The 13653-nt window shown below is 37.3% G+C and overlaps 2 long non-coding RNA genes across 2 annotated transcripts in view; both read right to left on the minus strand.

Moving 5' to 3' along the window:
- The window catches only part of LOC145977511 (uncharacterized), a 127038-nt gene that overhangs the window by 34424 nt on the left and 78961 nt on the right, over positions 1-13653 (minus strand). The window lies entirely within an intron of this gene.
- LOC145977435 (uncharacterized) lies at positions 10014-11475 on the minus strand. Its single transcript, XR_014440502.1, has 3 exons — positions 11284-11475; positions 10782-11115; positions 10014-10409 (listed from the first exon to the last, which is right to left on the minus strand). It is a non-coding gene; the product is annotated as an uncharacterized LOC145977435 (long non-coding RNA).

Raw genomic sequence — 13653 nt, forward strand, 5'->3', positions numbered from 1 at the left:
ACACTTTGATAGCCAATTCCACTGTCGTTACGTTTCTTTACGAATTTTGCAAATCGAAATTTTTATCGTATTCTAATTATATTCTGATTGCTAAATTCCACATTTCCAATTTAAAATTGAAAAAATCCAATAACTTATATATTATGATTAGCCTACCATAAAATGGAAGAAGCTAGCGATTTTAATCAAATTTAGCATTAATTGTGCGTGCATCAATGTAATGTGATAGTAAACGAGAGTTTTATGTCAAAAGATCAAATGAAATCTTGCTATTTTATTCCGGTAATATCTTGCATCATTTTATAACTACTTTGATTATATCACGGTGTTATAGTTTCCATGAGTACATTATACAATTTTCTCCGGACGGAATAAATAACCGCGACATATACAGCGAAGACGATTACACATTAATAGCTCGTGGTTTAGAATTCTCGAGCTCGGTGGTCGTGGAAACTTTGCAAGTAGCGCATCGCATTTATACAGGTTTGCGTTGTTACTAATGCAAACCTTAAAGCACGACGTTGCGACCAAACGACTAAATTTTTCATGACACGGTCCCTGTCATTGGTTCGAGCGTTTACTGACGGTCCGGTCACGTCCATTCGATTTTACCGGACGAAATAAATCACGGACCACCATCGACGGGCACGTCGTTCCGATGGAAACACTCGAAATATCAGAGGGGAGGCCCGACATTTAAACGCCCGGCGCTAATGCGTCCCTGCGCGAAACCTGGAATGACACTCTCAATAATAGATTAGATGCCGGCTAAGTGCACCGCCGCCGCTACTCGTGATTTATCGATGCCGACACGTGCGCGTATCGAGGTTTTCACTTCTCGCGGTCGACGCGACGGATGCGGTGCGTCCCGAAATTAAACGACGGCCATAACGTCGCATCGCGGCGGAGCGCTCTTCCGTAAGTGACAATTCAACGACGGGATGTAAAGGCGAACGACAAATTAGTGTTCACCCACGGAATGTCCGCTGAATCATCGCTGAATCAGATTTCATCGGAGATGTCTTTCTTGCCTCAAAGGAAACTAACAGATGATGAAGAGAGATAGAATTGGAAATATTTTATTTTTGCGTTTCTATGTTGAACGATATTTCTAAAATCGTGAAGACAAAAATATTAGAATTAAAGAATTATAAAATTAATATTAATATTAAATTAAATAATAATTAATTAAATAATAATTATTAATTTAATATTATATTTAATCTTGACGGTAAAACAACGTACGTTAATTAAATACTGATTTATATACTATTATATGCGTGTATCAAGATTTCTTGAACGAATTAATTGCGACCTTAATGTAGAGTCCGCTCGTATCTGATAGTTTGGCAAGGAATAAAGATGAAATCTCGAATTTAGTTGTGATTTGATATTTGCAAATTCCATCATTCGATTTATAACGGCGAGGGATGTAGAAATGACATATAATTTAGCGTAATTCGCGCCAAGAAAAAAAATGCGAATGATAATACATGAATATTTCAAGATCTCTCGGCAAACATGCGGAAACGTTTTTTGAATGGACTCAATCGATCAATTGCAACGTCGTGGGCGTTACACAATAATTTACAATAAAGACTATTACTCATTAGTTGAAATAGTTCTCACGAGCAATATCCATTATTTATCTGCTGCGCCGTGATGATGAATAATAATTGTGGTTTACCTCGGATTGCACAATTTTGTTCTCTATCTCTCTGTATACATAACGTTTCTTATCGATTATGATATGTGTAACTATCATATGTGCACCTTTTTCACATTCGTCGATCGTAAATAATACGTACGGAGGCTTGTAATAATGATCTTAATGTTGCCGCTGGGCAGTTATATATCTAATAATTTGACAGAGAAAGTAAGAAAACAAATGTCAAATTAGCTACGCACCATGATATTTATCGACTATCATTAGCGATTAAATCTATCGATCTTGTTAGCGGAACATTATATATTGCGTTGTTTATAGGGACAATCTAAAAAAAGTAAACTGGAATTTATTTTCCGACAACGATCAAAATGTTTAAGAAGAATGATAATAAAAAAGTTTGTGAAAACTTTTTAGACTTTACCAGTTATTCGATTATATTATATTTCACGTTTAATTATAACTTTGAAATTTTTAATTATTTTATGCTTTTGATTATTATAGAATAGATGATATCATGCAATAATAATGATATTCGTTGATTTTTCTCGACCCTGGGTTCGAGGAAGAGCAAGAGTCGAATTGCATCGACATTCTTTTTATGGCTTAATTCTGTTTGCGCGATAAATAATAACTTTAATGGAACGCCAGCACGCGAGCATAAACAACGCGCGTTTGCGCGTTTGATCTCATTTAATGTGACGATCGTGTCGTGCGGAAATCCAAGAAGATCTGAAAGAACCCTTTCAAGAACTAGCAGCGGAGAGACGTGCGTCTAAAAGGTGTCCCGGGTGTTTTTTAGGGTGATTCCCCTAAGTGAGCGCCGGCAAATTAAGAAGAAACTTTAAGCGCTTTAGGCTGTCGAACGTGCGTGAATCGAGGACTCACGCGGACTCACACATGCGCTTGATCGCTTCTAGACCTCTCCTCGGCTTAGCAGACCAGTTGTCCATAATAAATATGGTGATAATTCTTTTATCGGAGTGCACGCATTCTCTATATATATTCATTTGGAAACATGCCAAAGTATGAAATGAAAATAATAAGCAATCTCTTTGTAAAATATCTAATACACACATTTCTCAGATTTTTAATTTTATTTCAATATTTTGACCAATTTATTTTCGCAACTATTATGGCAACGTTATATGATGTACCAATGCATCTTCTTTTTTGTATTTGCCAGTTAATTAAAGCGTGCTTATACAATAAGAAGATGGGAGAGGAAAAAAGTGTGAAATCGCTGACGCACATGTGGGAACTGCAAGATATACAAACATCGGCTTCGCTAGAACTTTACGCGTCATGATCTTCGTGGTACAAGAAGGAGATTGTGGAGAACCAGAGCGCTAACACGGTCGAACCCGTTTTCAGCTGTTTTAAAAAGAGCAAACGAAGCGTGCGAGCAAAAGCTGGCAAGACGAAAGAAGTCGTTAGAAGGCGGTCCCATGTGACGGTCCTCTTAATCTAGAAAACCGAGGTCATTTTGGTCAAATTAAATCATCAAAAGATCGGACGCGCGCTGAAGATCTCTGCGGAAGATTCTATATAAAAAGGACCTATAATCACGCCAGCCGCTTGTACGGCCAATCGTAACTGTAACGCCTCGCGTCTGTGAACGTTTTACGACACGACTTTGCGGATGTTTTTACGAGTGTATAAAGGTGTGTGCGCGTGACATTTTTCCTAATAACGCGCGACGACACGTTTTCTCCATCTTCCCGGTGACTCACGGGTATGTAAACTGGCGGCTAGATTTTTCTGCATTTGCTCAAGTCGATAACGATGACGCTCCCATTGTTTGAACGGTCCGAATATACACGGAACAAATTGTACCGTCGTTAGAGCCGAGACCTCGAGGGCCGGCAAGATAAACGAGGCGACTTTAGCGTCTTATCTAGCCGCGAAAATGGCGCGGGAGAGTCGTATGTGCCGCGGATAACGGCCAAGGAAATAATAAAATATAGGAATAGGGATTTAAGAAACAGAAAATGCAAGAATATACAATACTGCCCTGCAAAACGACGCGTCTCTATATCAACAGAAATAGATACTCATTTATAGTGTTTATTTTAGATAAGAAATTACACATGCTAGATAAGAATATATCTCGCGTTTCTTAACAAAAGAGGAGTCATTCCACATTTTTCAATCATGTCTACGTTTTAATATTATTATAATTTCTTACACAATTTTATTTTCTTTTTCTCGCTCTCTTACCGCGGATTGGTGACCTTACATAGCACTTTTTGCTTCTTTAAAGCATTCTTATGTTTCATCTTGCGTATATATGTATGTGTCTGTGTCTTGACCGTATAACGCGTTATTTCCTCATCGCAAAGGTACGACTTGTGGAGCATAAAAGCGGCAGTTAACGATGTTTCGGTCAGAGTTCGCATAGTTGGTTACGTAAGCGAGGAAACCTTCCTGCTACACGCGCATTACTTCGTGTCCCGGAAGCGATCAATGGAAATTTCAATAATAGGTTGCATTACGTGTAATTTCGATTCATAGTATATTGCACGCTATGCTGTTTAAAAGAACCCTTAGACAATTAACTGAAACACCAAGAATTCTGCATTACGACTAAGCTGTGAAGAATAATCTTAAAAGAGGACAAAAAAATTTATAAATTTATACTTTACATAAATTTTATAAATGAATGAAATAACTGATATTAATTCATTTTTGTAATGTCATATGTTGAATAATAGGTACGCTATTTGGAGTTATAAAAATAGCGAGAAAATATTCTCCGTGTATGATTTCTACAGCTATTATAAAGCACTGATCCATATTGTTCTCATATGTTCTCATATAACCGCAATTAGAGAATGCATTTTTATCAATTGATAATAATTGACCCAACCATAGTCCACGTATTGCCTCGGGTCTTGGTCCTGCTAGATTAATGAATACTTATGGATGAATCGATCATTTCGCGAAACCGCAATCATAATCTAGCCAACTACACGCTTTGAGAACATCGTGTAAATGCATTGAACGGGGCTTGCGATAAATCGCGATAAATCTTGCCAACGCCTCGGAATTCCATGCACAGTTCTCAACTGTCCTTCGTCCAGGGGTTTCGTGTCATTATCATTAATGCGTGAAAGGCGCAACTAAGCGGAATATACGTGCCGCGTAACAGAAATCGCTCTCGGGTAGACGATCCGTTCACGCTTGTGCTATTATCGTTTGCCCGTTTCGCAATTATTCCTATTGCTATTATCGTGCGCTTAGCCATGATATCGAGTAGACAGCATTCGCTGTACGATAACGTGAGAACGCTGGTTCCAAGGCGAGATCGCTGCGTGCAAGGTCGCAGAGAGTAAAAGATCGAGACTCAGGTTCGCAGTCGACTCGCTTGAGGAAACGCTCGTCAAAGCGGGGTATTTTTCTCTCTCCGTCGAGGAGACCGACAGTACAATGCGAGATTACAATGTCGCTATATTGCGGCGATGTAAATTAAGAACTAACGGCGTTTTAAGTTATGAGACGGGCCTGTTGAATACGATTAATGTGCGATAAATTGTCCTTCTCCATTTCGCTTTAAGTGTCTTAATGCTCATGATAATAATTCGTCAATTTGTCTAATCGCACTAAGACTGTTAAAAATTTGCTCGTTCAAATAATTAAATTCGTCTCAACTCGTTTGATTTTATTAATTTACTAATGTCACTGTAGTTTTATAAAATTTATTCCGCATGAATTTTTAATTAATTTTTTCCGCGGATTAAAGCTATGATTATCTTACAATTTTTTGCCCGTTGAACTAATTGAAAGATAAAATCCACAAGCACAATGTTTTTTCGTTAAAATATACCGACATTTTACATTATCGTTATTTTTTTGGAGAAATTTAACCGCGTGACGCGTAACTACAAGGATGTTACACGAGAAGGCGTAAATGTGTAGCCGCGTCCCGGATGGGAAAAAAGACTCGCTTACACGATACATGGTTCCATGGTCACGACTCGATCGCCATAAAAATACGATAAAATATTCGGCCGCTCGCTAAGGCATAATAGCTCGCGAAGCGTCCGATTACTTCGGAAGGATTTTGGCCGGATATTTAACCGTTTTTTTGCTACACGCGCGTCTTTTCGCGCGCCATTTCATAAGCATTAATGAACGACGAAACGAGCACAGCTTGCCGATACGGACGTGCGTAAAAATTTTATGCATTTTCTAATCCCTCCCGAAAAAAGAGAGAGACGAGGCACCCGAATTATCGACGACGTCCTTCGCTAATTTCGGCAAACATTGGCGCCCGTTGGTGGCCCTTTCGCGCGTGTGCAGATTGACCTTGAAGAATGGCCTTTGCGATGGAGTCGTGCATCGCACGAAACGGTGTTTGTGTGGATCCACTTGCTTCTTTTTCCTTTCCTTTTTGCTCTCGTCCCGCGACATCCCTAGCCATTCGCGTTCCTTCTGCGATCCGTTACATCGCCGTCGGTTCGGAGCGAAAGCGAGAATACATACGAGAGGACGAGGACGGAGAAGAGAATCGCGGGACGAATCGGACATCGGGATCGCGCGAATCCTAGAACGACAGCGAGATGAACGACGTGGAGACATGTCGCGTCGGGGATCGCGGACCCGAAGTCGGGAGGGAAGAGAAACTGCTAGGCAAAGGGCGAGAGAGATCGAGAAGAAATCTCGTTTTCTCGGAACTTGGCGGACGAGCGCAGGATCTACAAAGCGTTTCCGCTCGTTCGATATTCCGAATTCATCTCGATCGTGCTCGTTTTGTCGTCCGTCGGCCCTGTCGCCTTCGGCCGCGCTAAAAAGACGTGTTTTTGCGCGAGGATGGGACGCGCAGCGAACTATGCTACCGACGCGTGTCGGTGCCTATTGACGGCTCAAGAAGGAAACGTTCGCTGCGATTCTACGAGCTGGATGCATGTCTCGATGCTGGAAAAATCCTACGTTGAAAAATCCTACCGCATAGTAAACGATGTTGCGTAAAGAAAGCGTGAATTTAATCTTTTAAAAATTTGGAAACTATACATTTATGTGTATTAAATATTTAATATTTTATATACATTCCAGATATTTCCGTGGCTGTTAAAAAATCGTCATCTTTCTAAACAACAAAATATTAAATATTAATATTGATTAGATTGATATTAATCATCTAGTATTTATTATTTAATAAAAAGAAAATAATACAATATAATGTCAATGTAAAATTAATACACGTGTGATAATTTCGACGATTTATCTTGCTCGTCCTGTGTATAATTGAATTTATCGACATTGAGCTTTGATGCTTGAGGCTTTGAAATCGAGACGTTTTCGATTATAAATTATGCGTTAATAAGGATAGGTATAATGTTACAGTGTATTCAAACTTCAACCTCGTGAAATTCGAGAATATACTAATTACGATCCGCATAATTATAACGCAGGAAATTCGCAATTTGCGCGCGACAGATACTGTAATTATAACAACAAACTCAACTTCGCGCTTAATGAGCCGTCACCGACAACTCATTGTTATTATGTAGAAATTCTATCGAACATATGTTTCATTCCGGTGTGTCTTTTTGAAATTTAGATAACGATCGATTATCGTTCGTTGCAGAAAACAATATTTGTCTCTTTTTATTAGTTTAATGATTTTGTTTAGGCAAATGTCGAAAAATGTATTTGTTTGCCGATAAAGCTAAATGATTTATTTTTATAAAGAGCTAATTATGCGACTCTCCATAGGAAATAAATTTTCTTCTTTTAATCTCCTATTCAAAAATTTTTTAATTTTTTCTGAATATAAAAATTGCATTACATATGAATTTAAAAGTAAAATCAATATGTAAAGTAATAAGTTATATTTAAAGGTAAATATCAAATTATTCCGTGTTTCTCATCCAACTTCCCGAGAGTTTAATTACTCGTATTAATTAATCCGGTCAATTTAATTTTACTATCATTTTCAACGGTTATATTCCTATCATCGCATCTTTAAACGACTATGATTCTATAAACGTGACTTATCTTTACGGCGATCGCACGTTTACTTCGGTATTTACTCGTATGCTCAGAAGCGTATTTTACAGCGTGTGATTATACGCGATTACCGTAAGATAACATTTAATACATCGATAATAGCGCGAGGGTCAAACAACTACGATATTTCCATGATTCAATCGATAGAGTGACATCTTGATCGAGATCATTATCACGTATCACTAATTGGTATATCTGTTCGCTCGTCGACACTTTATCAGCGAGATAATATCGTGCGAGCGAGCGGCTCGTCTGTGCGAGCGGCACTCGTTTCCGGTAGGGATGTCTCGGGAGAGCAGTAGTGTCTTTGATCTTACGATTATTTCGACAGGATATCCGGAATGGGTTGCACGCCGTTAAGATAACATTCACCCCCGCATAGTAAATTGCGGCGAAACAAAATGATATTTGTAATTACTTGTGTGTGCATAGTATTAAGTAGGTAACAAAATAGCAATAATTGCGACATAAATGCAATTATACATATCATAAAACGCACTGAATTATAATTAACAATATTTATTTATATTTATTCGACACAAATGTGGCTATAATTTAATTAATAATATGTTATTTGCATGCAAATAAGTATGTAATTTTGTCAATATATCTTTATGTAAATGCTAATTTAAAAATATCCAAGTAATAAATTTTATAGTAGGTTCCTCGTAATCAATTCGTATATAATGTTTTTATCTAAAATGTTATGCTTATTTGTAATCGCTGAAGATTATATTGTCACGAGGATAATTCATATTCAAATATGTTTATCATACATTACGTTTGTGATAGATATATATCGATTATAATTTAATTTTTAGATGTGGAGATACGTCACATGAATTAAAAATGAATTGATTATAAAACCTGTAGATAAAAACGCACGCGCAATTGATTGCGAAATCTGCAATATAACGTGAGACAATATATAATCGTGAGAAGCAAGCGCGAAGAAGGCGACAGCTGATGAGATTATCGGAAGGTAGGAGCCTCGTGTGTTTGGCAAGTTTAAAGAGACATCGTTGAAAAGAATTATCGAACGAAATCGGATAAAAAACGAGTCGAAGATACGAGAATGAAAGAGAAGAACATTGAAAAAGATCTTACAAAGACGGTTGGCACGAAATCGACGGACTGATGCTAATCCGACTTGTCGTGATCGTCCAACGAAAGAGATACAGGTCAGAAAGAATCCTACGACTTATTTGCACGTTGTCCCAAATCGTTCATGGGACAAGCAAATTCCAGATTTGATTTGCAGGACATTAATCCTCTGCGCGAGCACTCGACAATTTAGTCTGGCCAAGCTCAAAAGATGACATACTTGACGAAGGAAATCGAGCATAAAAAATTCTGATACGTACGTCGATCACTCTATTTGAAATAATCCATATATTAATTCGCGAGCTTCCCTTTCTATCAAATTCAATTCGCACTTTTATCAAATTTTAACGAATCAAGGTTTATTCTAATAAATATATTAAACATAAATTTTAATGGATAAAATTTTAAAATTATTTTCTAATATCTATAATATGTTCATCTATTAAACAATCTATTATAAAATAATCATTAAAAGTAAAAGATTAAAAATTTTAAATTATATAAAGCGATTTTTTTTCTCTCTTCCATTTGGAAAAAACTCGTCACGAATTAGTAGTCGATTCGAAGATATTCGCGAAAGAGGCTTACAGAGGAGAGCAATCCCATTGATGAGACTCGTCAGCAACGTCATCAAGGATCCATCTCCAGCAGGAGAGGACCGAACAGGTTTTCGATCGTGAGGTTAACCGCAAGCACGCGTTCAAGAGAAAACATTCGTGATCCACCATGAAATACCAATCGGATCGATGCGAATTTAAGAGATGGACGAAAAGACCGTGCATGGCATTCATCATTTAATACGCTATCTATGCATGCGTGTGATTGCTTATCGATAACGATACTTTTAAAACATGAGAGGCGTGAACCTCTGATATTAAATCGGATTGACATCCGAAAAATTATTGCATCTTAATATAATTATTGCATCTTAATATAATTATTGCATCAATATATCGCAGTGTCAAACAATGACTCATTAACATCATATTTAAAATTAAAAATTTGGAATTAAGACGTATTATTTTCATAAAAAGTGGTGAAGACCGTTTTAAACAATCTATAATTTATATGATATAGTTAGTTTTATTATATAATAAGTATATAATTTTTTATATACAAAAAATGTATAGACATTTGAATAATTAAAATATGCACATGTATTATAGGATATGTGAACATTATAAGTAAATTTCAAATTCGTGAGTTAGAGATGATTTAAAAAAAAAATTAGACTTGAAAGTACAATATTATTGATAACATAATCAACTGCAGACGCTTGCATTCTCTGAGAACTGACTCTCGAATTTTTTGTATTATTTCACATGTTTCAAACATAAATTCAAGCTCTAATAAAACGTCACATATCCGGTTAATCTTGCGGGGACCAATGTATGCAGTACACGCAGATAAACCTGGTAAACGTAGAAAACAACTCAGAAAACCACATGGCGGGGAAAGAAGGTGCACGTGGAACTCTAGACATCAGCGTGCTCGCGGTATCTCCCGTCAGAGCGAGAAACGGGGACGAGAAAGGAAAGAAATACACTTCGAACAATGTCCTCTCTCCCTCCGTTACATCCTTCTTTCATACGTCGCCGAGGGTTAACGTGGGCGAATGGCGTACCTCGTCGGACGGAACAAAATTTCAGATAAGAATGAGCGTAGAAGAAACCGACCGAGAGAGCGTAAACCAAGTTGGGCGAAGAACGCGATAGAGAGAGAAAGAGATGGGAGAAAAGTATCTCTTCTTATCGCGCGGTTAACCGAGTCCAGGCAAGACGGAGGACACTTGAAAGTATTTTCCACGGCGATAAATAATCCAGAACGAATGTCATTCCATGAGCTGACACGAGCGAGAGGAGGGGATCGAGGTGCGGCGCGATAGCAGCTTTTTCGAGCCTCTATCAGGCCCTTCCCCTTCCTCCTTTTCGCTTTCTCGTGTCTCTCCTCTCTTTCACGCTCCCTTTAGTTTCTCTCTCCGCCGAGCAATATCTACCTGGAAGTGTCCGCTGTCGGGGGCATGTGGGCCACGAAAGTACTTGCACGATCTATTTCGAGGCTCGGAGAAATAATGTCTCTCCATTGGTGGGCCCGGCGATTGGTCGATTGCGATTACGGTAACGTGCCCGGATTCTCCACGCTCTCCGAGTCCCTAAACTTCCGGTATATGGGGCTGCAATTCCCTTCCTTCTCTCCTACCTCGTAAAAATTGCGACGCCTGAGAATATATCTAAAGTAGAGCACTATATCCATGGTTAAAAGCTCCAGATAAGGCTGGTGAAATATATTTGGCAACGATAACCCTCTCTTTCTGTCTCACGAATGTGACACTGGAAATGGATAGACAGTATGTTCCGCGTGAAAAAATTTTGCAGTTATTTTGAATATAATGATTGAATACATGAAGAACAGAATGAAATAAAAATAACTGTTTTATATATCAATTTTTAATTTTGAAATGTAATACAATATTTATGTGATTCTATTGTGTATAATACCTTGTTACAAATGAAAATCGAGAAAGAAAAAATGTACAGAAAATGCAAAATTGCATCTTGTGATCCTTTTGTAAAATGGAGAGAACATTGACTTAAAATTTGATACTTAAAGTGGTACCGCGAAGAAGTACCGGCATCTTCTTCATTACGCGTTTAAAGCGTATCATTTTGGGTTACCTGTTGATCCGATCTCTAAATCTGCAACGTAACAGCGAATAATCGATCCTCGCGATGAGAGCGACGGTCTTGCAATGATCGACGTATCGCAATCGCGGTTGATTGCACCCCGCAGTATGCAGGCATCCACGAGAGATCGACCCTGTTATTTACTAAGGATCGGTTCGGTTGAACGCAGCGAGTCTCGAAGATACGCCGCCGAAATAAATCGTGAAATCGCGGCTACATGAGAATCAACTCGAATATACATGAACAGACTTCGGCTAACATAAGTAAACTCGTTGTGTAATGTCGTCGCGTGGTGCACGTGTCGAAAGAACAGCCAGATTTAGATACTTGAGACTCGTCTCTATTCGTGAAATAATTTAGCCCCCAAACTTTGCCTGCACATCTGGACAGTTGTTGACTCGATGTCTCTTTAATCTTATTTCGATAACAGGGTTATAATGATCCAGAGAGTGAGAGTAATAAAACTTCTCGAAAATATAATATAATAAAATTTTTAAAATATAATAAAATTTTTAGAATCTTAAAAGATGTCATAAGAGACATAAAATTATTAAATATTCTTATACTGAGGGATTAAAATATTAAGATGATATAATTAAATTGGAAGAAAATATATATGTATATGCAATTTTTAGTCAAATTAAAAGTATTTCTTGTACAATTGTATTTATATAACAAAAATGTGATTAATTGCATTTTATCATCAAATCGAGTACTCTAAGATACATATAATATAACTGAAAGGTGTTAAAGTACTAGTATTTCTATTTTTCACTTATATTCTACGTTTCTTTTTTTCTCTAGGAATAACACACATAGGTATGAAAATGAAATGGGTAAAGTGGAATACATTTCGTCCGAATTTCGAGTAGGAGACGAGAAATAACAATATTTCCTCTCTTCTTTCCTTCCTTCACAATCTTCTTGAATCCTGCGGCAGGGAGAAAGAGGGGGACTGAATTCCGATGGAGTGTCGCAAAAAACCGTTTTAACTGGTTCGAGAAGGGCCTATAAAACCCGGGACTAAAAGGGACTTGTGGTTATTCTCATGTTCTAACAGATGTAACACAGCGCTTAATGTGGTTAATTTGCCGCGACGAGCGTGCCATGACGAATCCACATTTAGTTGAAAACTGGTGAAATCGATAGCATTATTGACGTTAATAATAATAATTAAATATTGATGTGTGATTCAGATATTTATATATATAAATCTCTAAAATAGTTTATTTTATATATCTAAAGTCTGGGATCTATTTTTCATGATAATAATAATAATTGCGTTTATCTAAGATAATGTTTTGACATACGATTATATTTTTCATATGTCAATACTGTCAAAACTCATGAAAATTGTTAAACTTCTCATACATAACAACTTTTGTTTATTAATGTTAATTATTTTCTAGCATCAAAAAGTAATCATGAATGAAATAATTTTACAAATTATGATAAAGTTGACATCTTATATTTAAATAGAATTGTATAGTTGATTAGTTCAATATATTTTCTTTATACAACCTTAATCAAACAAATTCTCTTTAATAATACACCTGTAATAATTCTTCTGCACTAGAGTTCACGCCGATTTTTCGCCCTCGTTCGTTCCTCTTGTCGACCAGAATGCGTATAATAGGTGTGATATCGAGACTCGAGAAGGTGAACGAAGAACACGCACTTACCATAATGCCTGGTTCCGCTTGTACAAGCGTTGAATATCGGTAGGAATCCTATAATCTGCTGACACGCGCGATTACCGAAAGCCTGATGGACGGACAAATGTGCGCGCCAATGGTGCAATTTAAATTCGGCGGTTGAATTAGTTGATTAACGACGAGGCGAGACGTCTCGACAATCGATCGCTTCGACTTTGGAAATACTTTATTTCGACTCAGTCATTATTCACTCATTATTAACGTTTTCTAAGTCGATGGAGTCATCAAATCTCGAGTCTCAAAAAAATTACGTACTTTTATAAAGCGTTTTAAAATCACCATTTTTGTATTTTACTTTTTTTACCTGATTATTATCTAAGAAATATTTTAGATTGCGTAAGATCATCCATAACTGTGTAGTTAATTGAATTACGGGATTATCCTCACGGTGGAGGAAATTAAATGTCATTCATCTCCAATGGCTCACATGCGATGTTTAATAGATTTGCGGCAAAATAACATTACGCCA

This window comes from Camponotus vicinus, unplaced genomic scaffold, assembly GCF_025532165.1.
Source record: "Camponotus vicinus isolate PSW18456_S1 unplaced genomic scaffold, iyCamVici1.0 SCAF_9, whole genome shotgun sequence".
Classification (NCBI taxonomy): Eukaryota; Metazoa; Arthropoda; class Insecta; order Hymenoptera; family Formicidae; genus Camponotus; species Camponotus vicinus.